The sequence below is a fragment of the Caretta caretta genome, chromosome 1 (genome assembly GCF_965140235.1).
Source record: "Caretta caretta isolate rCarCar2 chromosome 1, rCarCar1.hap1, whole genome shotgun sequence".
In the NCBI taxonomy this organism is placed as follows: Eukaryota; Metazoa; Chordata; order Testudines; family Cheloniidae; genus Caretta; species Caretta caretta.
The window spans coordinates 16,940,083-16,956,908 of record NC_134206.1 but is presented as its reverse complement, the minus strand read 5'-3'; positions in this window follow the sequence as shown (position 1 = coordinate 16,956,908).

Here is a 16,826-nt window from a genome sequence, read left to right as displayed (position 1 = left end):
AGAACGGGGTGGTGGGACGATAAGGGGTCTGGAGGGTTCTTTGGGAGGTAGGTGGGGCTTTGGGCGGCCCCCGGTAATAGGGTGTGGTCTGGGGTGGTCCCTTCTGGTCTCCGCTCCAACTGCGACCAGTTTTCTTCTTCTCTGCCACCTCCACCCATCTGGCTCCAATCTCTCCTGCCTCAATTACAGTTTTGGGTTTCCCATCTAGGATGTATCTTTCTATTTCCTCAGGAACACCCTCTAAGAATTGTTCCATTTGCATTAGGAAGGGCAAATTTACTGGAGATTCAACACTTGCTCCTGATATCCAGGCATCCCAATGTTTTACAATGTGGTAGGCATCTCGGGTAAATGACATGTCTGGTTTCCACCTTAGGGCTCTGAACCTCCGACGAGACTGCTCGGGTGTTATCCCCATTCTGACTCTCGCCTTGGATTTAAACAGTTCATACTTGTTCATGTGTTCTTTAGGCATTTCAGCTGCCACCTCAGCTAAGGGTCCACTGAGCTGCGGCCTCAGCTCTACCATGTATTGGTCAGTAGAGATGTTGTACCCAAGGCAGGCCCTTTCGAAGTTTTCTAAGAAGGCCTCAGTATCATCACCTGCCTTGTAGGTGGGGAACTTTCTGGGATGGGAAGTGGTACCTGGAGAAGGATTGCTAGGGTTTGTTGGTATATTCTGCTGGGCCTTTATCCTCTCCATCTCCTCCACATGCTTCCTCTCTTTTTCCTTCTCCTCCTCCACATGCTTCCTCTCTTTTTCCCTCTCCTCCTCCACATGCTTCCTCTCTTTTTCCCTCTCCTCCTCCACATGCTTCCTTGCCTCCATTTCCCTCTTGTGGGCAGCCTCCTGTACCTCCTTCTCCAGCCGCATGAGTTCTATCTGTCTTTCATGTTCCCTTTGTCTTTCCTCAGCCTGAAATTTGGCTAATTCCAGCTGTAGTCGAGCTGAGGATTTGGTCATTCTAACCTCTCTGTTTTTAACTAACTTTACACCCGAGGTTTAGAAATAAACAAACAAAACTTGGCTGTAAAATTTTGCTGTGCTGGAATAGAATACCTATTCTCTGATAGTGACTGTCAGCCTACAGAAAAAGACAATTCCCTTGTCTCTGCTCTGGGCCCAAATTAAAGCAAAAAACCTCCAACTACTTGGAAACCTGCTTACCCAGCCCAAAGAAAAAGCAAATGGGTAGAACACACACCCCCTATTTACTTTTAGGAAGAAAAGAAAAAAAAAACCTCTGGGTTGGAAGACTGTGAATTTCCCTGCAGGAGTTAAGTACCCTGCCTCCAGGCAAAGAAAACCTGCAATTCACAAGATAATCCCCTTTTGTCTCTGCTTGGCCACAAAGCAGAGAGAAACCAAGCTGCTTTCAGTTTCAAAGCTGCTTTCTGGACTTCCTACAAATTCCTTTTTAAAATCTGTATTTCTAGTTCAAAAAATCTCAACTGGATCTCAAAATGATTTCAGGTTAATCCCACCACTGTGCCACCATGTCAAGGTTCCTCCCCCACTCTGAACTCTAGGGTACAGATGTGGGGACCTGCATGAAAAACCTCCTAAGCTTATCTTTACCAGCTTAGGTCAAAACTTCCCCAAGGTACAAAATATTACACCCGTTATCCTTGGAATGGCCGCTACCACCACCAAACTAATACTGGTTACTGGGGAAGAGCTGTTTGGACGCGTCTTTCCCCCCAAAATACTTCCCAAAACCTTGCACCCCACTTCCTGGACAAGGTTTGGTAAAAAGCCTCACCAATTTGCCTAGGTGACTACAGACCCAGACCCTTGGATCTTGAGAACAATGAACAATCCTCCCAACACTTGCACCCCCCCCCTTTCCTGGGAAATGTTGGATAAAAAGCCTCACCAATTTGCATAGGTGACCACAGACCCAAACCCTTGGATCTGAGAACAATGAAAAAGCATTCAGTTTTTACAAGAAGACTTTTAATAAAAAATAGAAGTAAATAGAAATAAAGAAATCCCCCCTGTAAAATCAGGATGGTAGATATCTTACAGGGTAATTAGATTCAAAAACATAGAGAACCCCTCTAGGCAAAACCTTAAGTTACAAAAAAGATGCACAGACAGAAATAGTTATTCTATTCAGCACAATGCTTTTCTCAGCCATTTAAAGGAATCATAATCTAACACATACCTAGCTAGATTACTTACTAAAAGTTCTAAGACTCCATTCCTGTTCTGTCTCTGGCAAGAGCAGCATACAGACAGACACAGACCCTTTGTTCCTCTCCCTCCTCCCAGCTTTTGAAAGTATCTTGTCTCCTCATTGGTCATTTTGGTCAGGTGCCAGCGAGGTTACCTTTAGCTTCTTAACCCTTTACAGGTGAGAGGAGCTTTCCCCTGGCCAGGAGGGATTTCAAAGGGGTGTACCCTTCCCTTTATATTTATGACACCAGCACTCAAAGATTTTAAAATATGCCAGTTTAAAAGGAAAAACAGGATCCATCCAGTTGTAGATCCCATAAAAAAATATTTTTTAATAGTCGTATAGACTGAGGTTAAAGAATGCAAAGATCTACCAAGTCACCCACTCCTTCTTGCCAGGACAGGCTTGTCCTCTAGCCCACGGTTTCAAACTTGAGAGCCTAAAGTTAGGCAACTAAGGGCCAAATCTTTAACTGATGTAAATTGCTGTCCCTCCCGTGAAATCAATGAGCTATGTTAATTTACACTAGCTGAGAATCTGTCCCCATAGTCTCTAGTTAGGCCCCTAAATAAAAGTGGCCTAATTCTAAGAGGTTCTGAGGCCTCACTCCATCCACTAGGGGTCCCTAAAGCCTCAGAATTTTAAAAGCTCAGCTGTTGACAGAAGTGAAGGCCTGATCCTGATTGTCAGAGGAACTAGAGATGGGCCTGGGCCCTCACAGGCACACTGAACTCTGCGGAAAGCGTATCTGCGATGAACTGGTGTTGGCTACAGCACAGGTTTAGTAACTTAGGCTCGGTCATTGGATCTGTTGGAGTGTGGTCTGCTGGTTAGAGCCCAAGAATGCAGCATTCCCAGTTCCTGTGGCTTTGAGTCTTGTGATACTTGGTGTCTTTTCTAAAGCCCCTGGAGTCATGTGATTAGGTGAACAATCTCATCGTTCATTTAAAAAATAAATATCCAGTCCTTGAAACGGTGAAGAAAAGCTTGAAAAAAGGACCCAAGTGCTCCCTAATAATTCAAAAAGCAGAAGGCAAGTACCACACACACACATCCATGTATTTATTTTAAAATCTCATGATGTGGGGGGGCCTGACTCACAGCTGTTGAATATTTGGGGTTGGCAACACTTAAGGGGGGGGGTCAGGACTTTGAGGCACAATTCTTGACTCTGCCACTCCTTTGCTGTGTGGCCACTGCCAAGCCCCTTGATGTTCTGTGTCTCCATTTGTCCTTCTGTGGAAAAAGTGGGGTGATAACTAATATTCAAGTGATTTGAGATCCTCCCAAGAAAGGTGCAAAAGACTAAACAAGGTGACTTTTCAGTTTGATGCACTAATGGCTCAAGCCTGCAGGGTGTAGACCACTCACAAGGAGGCACTCGGACCAAGGTGTTTCGGCATCTAACTCCTACAGAATTCAATGGGGGAATCTGGGCCTCAGTGCCTTTCAAGTCTGCCTCCACTACAGACTTAACAATGGGATAACTTTCACACCCCCAAGTGACAAATCCACATCTCTGAGCAACATAGTTATACTGACCTTACCACCACGTGTAGACAGCGTTATGTCGGCAAGCCTTTTACAGCCTCTCACGGCGGTACATTAGCAGTGCCAGTGGCCGAGTTCTGTCCTGCGGTGTAGGAGCATCTTTATTACAGCGCTTACAGCTACAGGGTGTTAAGTGTAGCCCTGCTCTCAGCAACTGGCTCTCGGCTGCCTGCTCTGCAGCCCATTAAGACTCATAGAGCAGCTGTAGTTTTTAAATCAACTGTTAATGTCTGGTGCAGACATGGTAAGGGAAACAGGGCAGCTTTGCAATAGAAACCAAAGCTCGGGTGCTGTGTCAATGAGGTAACAATGAGGTCCCTTTAACAGCCTGATTAAGAAGTCAAATACTCTACACAGATGTCCCTTTAATAAAGCCTTCTGAAAGGAGCCCCTTTTAAGCCAGAGCACAGATAAAACTTAAGTTCCAAACCAGAAGTCCCTGAGTGACAGCAACAGTTCCTTCTGGTGTAAGGCCACAGGCTTCCCTGCGGGCTGGGCAGCTCTGTAGTGTTTCCCCTGCTTGCTCAGGCTCTCTCCCTGGCCTCCCTGCCTGGAGAGCTCTGCAATCCTTTCTCTCTCTGCCCTTGAGCCAGGCGGAAGTGGTGCTCCTATCTCCCTGCCTTTAGGGGCATCCCTTCTTCCTAGTGCAGGCTCCTGGGAGCTCCCCTTTCTCCTCAGGAGCTTCCACCTAAGCTCTCTTGTGCCTTTTATCAGGTTCAGGTGCTCCTTGTGTGTATATAAAGTCTGCTGCAGTTTCCACGGTATGCATCTGATGAAGTGAGCTGTAGCTCACGAAAGCTCATGCTCAAATAAATTGGTTAGTCTCTAAGGTGCCACAAGTACTCCTTTTCTTTTTGCGAATACAGACTAACACGGCTGTTCCTCTGAAACCTTGCTTAACTAACTGTCTTCAAGCTGCCTCAGCAGTTAACCTATCCCCAGGCGGATCTGGGTTGCTCATTCCCTTCAGCAGAGCCTGTCCCAGGTATGTGGGATAGCTGGCTCCTTTAAAGATTTAGTTCTGAAGGGAACAGGATTAACATGGGAATGTGTTAACACTCTATATTCCGGTATGGGATTATTCCACTGGTTAGAGGGTAATGTAAGGTGCCCAGGGCCAAGGAAGGGTTACATAAAGACATTCTCCCGATGATTGGCACAGATAGGGAATGTCTGTGCTGCTGTGGACTAAGCGCTAATGGGACTGAGGTGTGTAAAGCCTTCATATAGCAATGAGCCCCACACAGGGTGAGCAGTGAACATACACAATAAACTGGGTGGGGTTTGGTAGCTGCTTCATCCTTCTGGGTATTTTTCTGCATAAGTCAGTGAGAGAGCACAGCGGGGGCTGGTCCAGCCTGCGATACGCTGCTCCACAGAGGACCCCAGGGCTATCAGTGAGAAGGCCTTAGCTTATATGCCAGCTCTAACCCCTAGCTCCACAAAGGCACAGCTCCATTGGAGCTCTACAAGGGTCTCCCTTGGGCTGCAATAGCCCCCTTCCCCCTCCCCCCAGACTCCAGGAAGAGCTGTATTATCTTTCCACCTCATTGCCATGGGGCTGGATGGGGCCCTTCCTCTCAGCCCATACTCTGGCCCACCCAGTCTCCAGTACCCTCCTCCAAAATGGACCCCAGCCAATGGAAAAATCATGGAGCAGGTCCTCAAAGAATCAATCCTGAAGCACTTACACGAGAGGAAAGTGATCAGGAACAGTCAGCATGGATTCACCAAGGGAAGGTCATGCCTGACTAATCTAATGGCCTTCTATGATGAGATTACTGGTTCTGTGGATGAAGGGAAAGCAGTGGATGTATTGTTTCTTGACTTTAGCAAAGCTTTTGACACGGTCTCCCACAGTATTCTTGTCAGCAAGTTAAAGAAGTATGGGCTGGATGAATGCACTATAAGGTGGGTAGAAAGTTGGCTAGATTGTCGGGCTCAACGGGTAGTGATCAATGGCTCCATGTCTAGTTGGCAGCCGGTGTCAAGTGGAGTGCCCCAGGGGTCGGTCTTGCGGCCGGTTTTGTTCAATATCTTCATAAATGATCTGGAGGATGGTGTGGATTGCACTCTCAGCAAATTTGCAGATGATACTAAACTGGGAGGAGTGGTAGATACGCTGGAGGGCAGGGATAGGATACAGAGGGACCTAGACAAATTGGATGATTGGGCCAAAAGAAATCTGATGAGGTTCAATAAGGATAAGTGTAGGGTCCTGCACTTAGGATGGAAGAACCCAATGCATAGCTACAGACTAGGGACCGAATGGCTAGGCAGCAGTTCTGCGGAAAAGGACCTAGGGGTGACAGTGGACGAGAAGCTGGATATGAGTCAACAGTGTGCCCTTGTTGCCAAGAAGGCCAATGGCATTTTGGGATGTATAAGTAGGGGCATAGCCAGCAGATCGAGGGACGTGATCGTTCCCCTCTATTCGACATTGGTGAGGCCTCATCTGGAGTACTGTGTCCAGTTTTGGGCCCCACACTACAAGAAGGATGTGGATAAATTGGAGAGAGTCCAGCGAAGGGCAACAAAAATGATTAGGGGTCTGGAACACATGACTTATGAGGAGAGGCTGAGGGAACTGGGATTGTTTAGTCTGCAGAAGAGAAGAATGAGGGGGGATTTGATAGCTGCTTTCAACTACCTGAGAGGTGGTTCCAGAGAGGATGGTTCTAGATTATTCTCAATGGTAGAAGAGGACAGGACAAGGAGTAATGGTCTAAAGTTGCAGTGGGAGAGGTTTAGGTTGGATATTAGGAAAAACTTTTTCACTAGGAGGGTGGTGAAACACTGTTACCTAGGGAGGTGTTAGAATCTCCTTCCTTAGAATTTTTTAAGGTCAGGCTTGACAAAGCCCTGGCTGGGATGATTTAATTGGGGATTGGTCCTGCTTTGAGCAGGGGGTTGGACTAGATGACCTCCTGAGGTCCCTTCCAACCCTGATATTCTATGATTCTATGATTCAATGCAGAGTGGCCTGCATTCGGTCTGGAGGGAGTCAGGGATTGTGCTGCAGGCTGAACCCCTGTTTGGACTGAACCATTTTGAGGCGCACACTATTCCTTATGCTGTGGGTTTTCCCAGTCCTGTCCAGATTGGCAGCATTAACGTGATTCTGATGTGGGACTGGATGTAGCCCAGGGTGTTAGAATACTCCTGCTTTTCCTAAAGAGGCTGGCAGGGAGACAGATCTCTTTCAGCAGCCGAGTTGGCTCATGTCAACACAGTTAACAGGGCTGCTGTGCTAGGGGGAGTTATAAATAATGACACCCACACAGCTACAGCTGCTAGAAAATGGTGTATGTCAGACTAATGGAAAGAGCGTGGGAAGGAAGGAAAAGTTGAAACAAAGGAGACTAGAAAATGCAAGACCAGAACAGACTGATGGTCTGTCTAGTCAGGGATCCCATCAGATCCTAGCAGATAATCCAGAGGAGAGCATACTCCTGATAATACACACTAAATGCCCCACATCTGTTGTAAAGATATGGGCCCTGCACCACTACTATAAACTACCCTGCGCCTACAAACTACGTTTAATGTGACACAAGTGAGGGAGGCATGTGGAGAAGCAGGTACAGGAAAGGACTTGGAGACAATAATAAACTCATCTGGTTTTCTCAGGCACAGGAACATCTTGATAGCTCAGCGGGGCTATTTATAATTGATCTCAGGAGTTAGTTTTGTATGCTCTCTTCCCCTCCCATGGGCTTCAGGGCAAGGGTGAGAATTTTGGAAGTGCTAAGGGAGGTGCTGGGTGAGCCGGCTCCGAAAGGGTGATCAGAAACCATAATGCACTTTGTATTAGAGTCACCAAGCAGTGACCTCTGGCAAGGAGATGCTGATAAGCAATTTCCATTGTGGGAGTGAAGTCCCTACATTCCAGGGCATCCATCACAGAACCTGCTTGGGGTGGATTTGCATTCCTCAAATGGGATTTGTGTACCTACAGGGTGGCGCTGATAAATGGCTGGGAAGCAAAGGGTGGGACCCACAGCAATGTTTGTGCAGGCTGAGGCAGCTTCTGTTTAATTTAGGAGTGTTTCACTGAGGATCAGACCATGCAAGGTGCTGATCCAGCATCCTTCACTAACTGCTGCAGTCAGTGGGAGTTGAGTGTGGCCAGCACCTCGCAGGAGTGATTAGGAGCTACCAGTGGTGACTGATGATGGCTCAGGGCATGACCCTTAATTGAGGAGACAATTAACTGCAGTGGGGTCAGTGTAGGGGGGTCTCCTATTGTTATTGCTGACCTGGAAATTTGCAGATGTCAGTAAATTGGATTAGGTCTCCCAGGCATTAAGAACATAAGAATGACCATACTGGGTCAGACCAAAGGTCCATCCAGCTCAGTATCCTACAGTGGCCAATGCCAGGTGCCCCAGAGGAAGTGAACCTAACAGGTAATGATCTAGTGATCTCTCTCCTGCCATCCATCTCCACCCTCTGACAAACAGAGGCTAGGGACACCATTCCTTACCCATCCTGGCTAATAGCCATTAATGGACTAACCTACATGAATTTATCCCATTCTCTTTTAAATGCTGTTATAGTCCTAGCCCTCACAACCTCCTCAGGCAAGGAGTTCCACAGGTTGACTGTGCACTGAGTGAAGAACTTCCTTTTATTTGTTTTAAACCTCCTGCCCATTAATTTCCTTTGGTGGCCCCTCGTTCATATATTATGGGAACAAGTAAATAACTTTTCCTTATTCACTTTCTCCACACCACTCATGATTTTATAGACCTCTATCAGATCCCCCCTTAGTCTCCTATTTTCCAAACTGAAAAGTCCTAGCCTCTTTAATCTCTCCTCATATGGGACCTGTTCCAAACCCCTAATCATTTTAGTTGCCCTTTTCTGAACCTTTTCTAATGCCAGTATATCTTTTTTGAGATGAGGGGACCACATCTGTATGCAGTATTCAAGATGTGGGTGTACAACGGATTTATATAAGGGCAATTAGACATTCTCCGTCTTATTCGCTATCCCTTTTTTAATGATTCCTAACATCCTGTTTGCTTTTTTGACTGCTGCTGCACACTGCGTGGACGTCTTCAGAGAACTGTCCATGATGACTCCAAGATCTTTCTCCTGATTAGTTGTAGCTAAATTAGCCCCCATCATATTGTATGTATAATTAGGGTTATTTTTTCCAATGTGCATTACTTTACATTTATCCATATTAAATGTCATTTGCCATTTTGTTGCCCAATCACTACGTTTTGTGAGATCTTTTTGAAGTTCTTCACAGTCTGCTTTGGTCTTAACTGTCTTGAGCAGTTTAGTATCATCTGCAAACTTTTCCACCTCACTGTTTACCCCTTTCTCCAGATCATTTATGAATAAGTTGAATAGGATCGGTCCTAGGACTGACCCTTGCGGAACACCACTAGTTACCTCTCTCTGTTCTGAAAATTTACCATTTAGTCCTACCCTTTCTTCCCTGTCTTTTAACCAGATCTCAATCCATAAAAGCATCTTCCCTGTTATCCCATGACAACTTAATTTACGTAAGAGGCTTTGGTCAGGGACCTTGTCAAAGGCTTTCTGGAAATCTAAGTACAGTATGTCCATTGGATCCCCCTTGTCCACATGTTTGTTGACCCCCTCAAAGAACTCTAATAGATTAGTAAGACATGATCTCCCTTTACAGAAACCATGTTGACTTTTGCCCAACAATTTATGTTCTTCTATGTGTCTGACAATTTTATTCTTTACTGTTGTTTAAACTAATTTGCCCGGTACTGACGTTAGACTTACCGGTCTGTAATTGCAAGGATCACCTCTAGAGCCGTTCTTAAATATTGGTGTTACATTAGCTATCTTACAGTCATTAGTGAAGACTAATAAGATTCTACTGTGCCCTCCTGACAAGGTTCCATCCTGCAGTCCTTAGAAAAAGTCCAAGAGGTGGCAGCCCAGCCAGAGATAAGCAGACTCAGTGGATCTCCCAGGCAGTCTTGATGGCAGAGTCCCAGCTAGCATGTAAAACCACCATCCCCAGGGTGAATCCCAACTCCAGCACAGCTACCCCTGCAGACACAAGGAGGGGCCGTATGCACCGCTCTGACCCACTGGGCTTAAATCTGACCCTGAATTTACATGCTGGGGCCTCAAAGAAGTTAGAATGGCCCGAGGAAGTGGGGGGTTGTGATCCAAATTGGGTTTAGCTGGGGAGCTCTGCTGAATTGGGGTCTTAGTGAACACCCTGTCAAAATAAAAGACAAAGCAGCAGGAGTCAAAAACAGGTATAACCTCCATAGAATTATGGATGCTAGACTTGTAATCTAGTCCCCTTGCTTTTCCCCTAGAGTCCATTTTATTGTCCAGTCCGACTTAAAACAACCCAAGCAACAGGGCTCCTGCTGGGCTTTTCATGGGAGTGTACAGCCGAACAGATCTCCCTGGTAGAAGATGTTTCCTGGTATTCAGTGTCTACAAGTTTTCCTTTGCTGACTTATTATATATTATTATTATTATTATTTCTACTGCGATAGGGCCTGAGAGCCTCAGCCATGGATCAGGATTCCATTATGCTAGGCACTATACACGCAGGGCAAAAAGCCAGTCCTCTGGCCCCAAAGAGCTGACAATCTAAGTACAAGATAAGAGACAACAGGTGGTTACAGAGAGAGAGAGAGAGGAATTCCCCCTAGTTATAGTTTACCCACTCTTCTATACTTTAATTTTCTTATTTCACTTTATGTCACAGCATCAGCTTTCTGTAAGTATTTAATTTTTACTAGGTCTTATTTTATTTTTAGAAAGAGCTATAAAATACTCATCTACTGTACTGTATTGTTTATGTTAAAATCCGGAACAGAAGAGGCAGTTCCAATCTATTGGAAAAATACATCTGCTTTAAAAAAAAAAAACACTTTTACAGCTGATGTTATTTTCCTAGCAGACCCACAATAATAGCTTGGAGCTGTTCCAGTTTATTGTTAAGTACATATTTTATACAATATAAAAACCACCTATTTATTCACAATAAAAGGCATTGCCAAGTTATTTATCACTGGATAGGCACCAGGATCCCATCTGTTTTCATCAGAAGATCTGAAAGCACTTTACAAAGGCGGTGAATATCATTATCCCTGTTTTATGAGTGGGGAAACCCAGGCCAAAGGTCACTCGGCACACCAGAGGCAGGAACGCAACCCAGCTCTCCCGAGTATCAATCTAGTGCTCTGCCCACTAGGCCATACTACTCTAATATTGCAGTAGTGCCTAGGAGCCTCAGTCATAAAAGGAACCCCCATTGTGCTAGGCACTGTACAACACAGAACAAAAAGACATTCCCTGCCCCAAAGAACTTACAATCTAAATACTATTCCTCTGCCTTGGAAAAGAGAAAAGCTACTAGTGAAAAGTCCATGAGGGAAGGGGTTTACAGCTCCATGGAGCAGATGATTCCAAGCATCATGAGCACCATGGATTCCAAGGAGCTATGGGGAAAGTGGGGCACAACCTAGAGATCTCAGCCCTTCTCCGCCTCACTGCTCTGTGACCATCCTGAGCAGCAAAGTTCCCTCATAAGTCTTTGGCTACTCCCCATTTGGCTACACACTAACCTCTTCTCCAAGATAGTTGATGATGTGGGTTTTTTACATACACAATGGTCATAGAAACAAAGGCAGCGCTGTGTAACTCCTGCTCCCCTACAAAAAGCTGGCTGAATGTCCAGGGGAGGGGTGGGGGCTGAGTTCCTAAGTCAAGATAGAGTTGATCTCATTTGTGGCGTCATCTGTTTAAAAGCAAGTGGAATTGGCTTAATTAACTAGTGGTGTCAGCATGGCACCATCAGGTCTCCTGAGGACATGTACACAATGGGCCTCACCTGGCTGCCGAGAACAGTTCTAGCACACAATACTCACGGTTCTGTGCAGAGACAAGGAACCAGCCAGGACACAAACACTGGCACAAAGGGGGCTAAGTTTGTGGGAGGGAGAAGGCAAAAGCAATATTCTATCAAGGATCACTCAGTTTTACCCATCAACAGCTGGCCACATCCTCAGGTTCCCATAAGAACATAAGAATGGCCATACTGGATCAGACCAAAGGTCCATCCAGCCCAGTATCCTGTCTACTAACAGTGGCCAATGCCAGGTGCCCCAGAGGGAGTGAATCTAACAGGTAACAATCTATTAATCTCTCTCCTGCCATCTATCTCCACCCTCTGACAAACAGAGGCTAGGAACACCATTCCTTACCCATCCTGGCTAATAGCCATTAATGGACTTAACCTCCATGAATTTATCCAGTTCTCTTTTAAACCCTGTTATAGTCCTAGCCTTCACAACCTCCTCAGGCAAGGAGTTCCACAGGTTGACTGTGCGCTGAGTGAAGAAGAACTTCCTTTTATTTGTTTTAAACCTGCTCCCCATTAATTTCAATTGGTGGCCCCTAGTTCATATATTATGGGAACAAGTAAATAACTTTTCCTTATTCACTTTCTCCACACCACTCATGATTTTATAGACCTCTATCAGATCCCCCCTTAGTCTCCTATTTTCCAAACTGAAAAGTCCTAGCCTCTTTAATTTCTCCTCATATGGGACCCGTTCCAAACCCCTAATGATTTTAGTTGCCCTTTTCTGAACCTTTTCTAATGCAAGTATATCTTTTTTGAGATGAGGGGACCACATCTGTACGCAGTATTCAAGATGTGGGCATACCATGGATTTATATAAGGGCAATAAAATATTCTTCATCTTATTCTCTATCCCTTTTTTAATGATTCCTAACATCCCGTTTGCTTTTTTGACTGCTGCTGCACACTGCATGGATGTCTTCAGAGAACTATCCAGGATGACTCCAAGATCTCTTTCCTGATCAGGCAGGAATGTCTGTGAGGGGAGGGCTCCTACCTCATACTGAGAATGAGGGGCGATCAGCAGGTTATCTCAAGTGCCTACATACAAATGCACAAAGCCTTGGAAACAAGCAGGGAGAACTGGAGGTCCTGGTGAAGGCAAGGAATTATGACGTGATTGGAATAACAGAGACTTGGTGGGATAACTCATATGACTGGAGTACTGTCATGGATGGTTATAAACTGTTCAGGAAGGACAGGCAGGGCAGAAAAGGTGGGGGAGTAGCACTGTATGTAAGGGAGCAGCATGACTGCTCAGAGCTCCGGTAGGAAACTGCAGAAAAACCTGAGTGTCTCTGGATTAAGTTTAGAAGTGTGAGCAACAAGAGTGATGTCGTGGTGGGAGTCTGCTATAGACCACCGGACCAGGGGGATGAGGTGGATGAGGCTTTCTTCCAGCAACTCGCAGAAGCTACTAGATGCCCTGGTTCTCATGGGTGACTAATTTTCCTGATATCTGCTGGGAGAGCACTACAGCGGTGCACAGACAATCCAGGAAGTTTTGGAAAATGTAGGGGACAATTTCCTGGTGCAAGTGTTGGAGGAGCCAACTGGGGGGGAGCTTTTCTTGACCTGCTGCTCACAAACTGGGAACAATTAGTGGGGGAAGCAAAAGTGGATGGGAATCTGGGAGGCAGTGACCATGAGTTGGTCGAGTTCAGGATCCTGACACAGGGAAGAAAGGGAAGCAGCAGAATACGGACCCTGGACTTCAGGAAAGCAGACTTCGACTCCCTCAGGGAACTGATGGGTAGAATAACATGAGGGGGAAAGGAGTCCAGGAGAGCTGGCTGTATTTCAAAGAATCTCTATTGAGGTTACAGGGACAAACCATCCCGATGAGTCGAAAGAGTAGTAAATATGGCAGGCAACCAGCTTGGCTTAACAGTGAAATCCTTGCGGATCTTAAACATAAAAAAGAAGCTTACAAGATGTGGAAGATTGGACATATGACCAGGGAAGAGTATAAAAATGTTGCTCGGGTATGTAGGAATGAAATCAGGAAGGCCAAATCGCACCTGGAGCTGCCGCTAGCAAGAGATGTTAAGAATAACAAGAAGGGTTTCTTCAGGTATGTTGGCAGCAAGAAGAAAGCCAAGGAAAGTGTGGGCCCCTTACTGAATGAGGGAGGCAACCTAGTAACAGAGGATGTGGAAAAAGCTAATGTACTCAATGCTTTTTTTGCCTCTGTCTTCACGAACAAGGTCAGCTCCCAGACAACACAGCATAGGGAGTAGGTGGCTAGCCCTCTGTGAAGAAAGAAGTGGTTAGGGACTATTTAGAAAAGCTGGATGTGCACAAGCCCATGGAGCCGGATGCGTTGCATCCGAGAGTGCTAAAGGAGTTGGCGGCTGTGATTGCAGAGCTGTTGACCATTATCTTTGAAAACTCATGGTGATCAGGGGAAGTCCCGGACGACTGGAAAAAGGCTAATGTAGTGCCCATCTTTAAAAAAGAGAAGAAGGAGGATCCTGGGAACTACAGGCCAGTCAGCCTCACCTCAGTCCCCGGAAAAATCACGGAGCAGGTCCTCAAGGAATCAATCCTGAAGCACTTACATGAGAGGAAAGTGATCAGAAACAGTCAGCATGGATTCACCAAGGGAAGGTCATGCCTGACTAATCTAATGGCCTTCTATGATGAGATTACTGGTTCTGTGGATGAAGGGAAAGCAGTGGATGTATTGTTTCTTGACTTTAGCAAAGCTTTTGACACGGTCTCCCACAGTATTCTTGTCAGCAAGTTAAAGAAGTATGGGCTGGATGAATGCACTATAAGGTGGGTAGAAAGTTGGCTAGATTGTCGGGCTTAACGGGTAGTGATCAATGGCTCCATGTCTAGATGGCAGCCGGTATCAAGTGGAGTGCCCCAAGGGTCGGTCCTGGGGCCGGTTTTGTTCAATATCTTCATAAATGATCTGGAGGATGGTGTGGATTGCACTCTCAGCAAATTTGCGGATGATACAAAACTGGGAGGAGTGGTAGATACGGTGGTAGGTAGGGATAGGATACATAGGGACCTTGACAAATTGGATGATTGGGCCAAAAGAAATCTGATGAGGTTCAACAAGGATAAGTGCAGGGTCCTGCACTTAGGACGGAAGAACCCAATGCACCGCTACAGACTAGGGACCGAATGGCTAGGCAGCAGTTCTGCAGAAAAGGACCTGGGGTGACAGTGGACGAGAAGCTGGATATGAGTCAGCAGTGTGCCCTTGTTGCCAAGAAGGCCAATGGCATTTTGGGATGTATAAGTAGGGGCATAGCCAGCAGATCGAGGGACGTGATCGTTCCCCTCTATTCGACATTGGTGAGGCCTCATCTGGAGTACTGTGTCCAGTTTTGGGCCCCACACTACAAGAAGGATGTGGATAAATTGGAGAGAGTCCAGCGAAGGGCAACAAAAATGATTAGGGGTCTGGAACACATGACTTATGAGGAGAGGCTGAGGCAACTGGGATTGTTTAGTCTGCAGAAGAGAAGAATGAGAGGAGATTTGATAGCTGCTTTCAACTACCTGAGAGGTGGTTCCAAAGGGGATGGTTCTAGACTATTCTCAGTGGTAAGATGACAGGACAAGGAGTAATGGTCTCAAGTTGCAGTGGGGGAGGTTTAGGTTGGATATTAGGAAAAACTTTTTCACTAGGAGGGTGGTGAAACACTGGAATGCGTTACCTAGGGAGGTGTTAGAATCTCCTTCCTTAGAATTTTTTAAGGTCAGGCTTGACAAAGCCCTGGCTGGGATGATTTAATTGGGGATTGGTCCTGCTTTGAGCAGGGGGTTGGACTAGATGACCTCCCGAGGTCCCTTCCAACCCTGATATTCTATGATTCTATGATCAGTTGTAGCTAAATTAGCCCCCATCATATTGTATGTATAGTTGGGTTATTTTTTCCAAAGTGCATTACTTTACATTTATCCACATTAAATTGCATTTGCCATTTTGTTGCCCAATTCCTTAGTTTTGTAAGATCTTTCTGACATTCTTCACAGTCTGTTTTGGTCTTAACTATCTTGAGCAGTTTAGTATCATCTGCAAACTTTGCCACCTCACTCTTTATCCCTTTCTCCAGATCATTTATCATTGTCGAGGCTTGGGCTGTGACCTTTGTGGTCCTCATAGATTGGGCCTGCTCAGTTAACAGTTCTAAGAATTCTCCTCTCCTTCAGGCTGGTGGACAGGGCGGTTGGGGAAGTGCAGGAGCAGCTTTCATTGATTTTCCGAGTGCTTCTTGCCAAGGCACAGCCCAACACTGAGATCCGGGCTGACGTTGCAGTCCAATACAAGGTAAAATCTAGGCTTCTAGGCTATACTTCCCCTAAAGGAGGAGCCTAACTAACTGCCCTAACAATGGTCGCCATGGCTTTTCCTGGGGCACATAGAACAGCAGCGACAATGAAGATGCTGATGGTGGGAAACCCATGAACCTTGTCACTCTAGACTATGGAGCCTTTCAAGCTCTCTGCCTTTTTTCCCTTTCCCAAGGGAGAGTGAGACGCAAACCAGCAGGCTGTGGGGAGCTATGGAAGAGCACAGTCAGTGTTTTGGGGGGGATGAGAGCCCTCTCTCAGCTCTGCCTCTCTCATCCCCCCCAAATCATTGACTGTGCTCTTCCAGGGCATTGTTTGCTCTCCCCACACCTTCCCCACTAGCCTCCCTTCGACGGGGAGGAAAAGAGAAGAGCACCAGGCTGCAAGAGCAACTGTTTCCATGCAGTGATAGTACAGAGGACTTTGTTCCGGAGTCAGACACTGACAGTTCAAAGCTACTTGCAGGAGTCAATTGCAGCCCCACAGGGTGGAGGGCTGCAGCCAAACAGGCCAGACCAGTGGGCCCACTGTCTCTACCGGGGCCAGTTCTAGCAGCTTCAGAGGCAGGTGTACAATGCCCACAACTCTGCAGTGACGTGCCCCCTGGGGAGAAAGGGTGGGGGGAAGGGATTCTTAAACCCATTTCAAACAGGAGTGATTTGGCAGTTGGAAATCAAAAACCCATAACAAAAAAAATCCAACTGGGAGAAGCTCATATACTAGGACCGTGAAACAGCGTCTTAAAACTAGCCATGCTGTCAGCAGGGTTCTGCAAGCTCAGCAGCAGAGCAACAACGATCCTACATCTCACAGACATGGCACCTTTCAGTCAGACAACTCAAAATGCTTCACAAACACTGGCCTTGATTCTTCAGGGTCACATGCTGGTGTAAGTGACC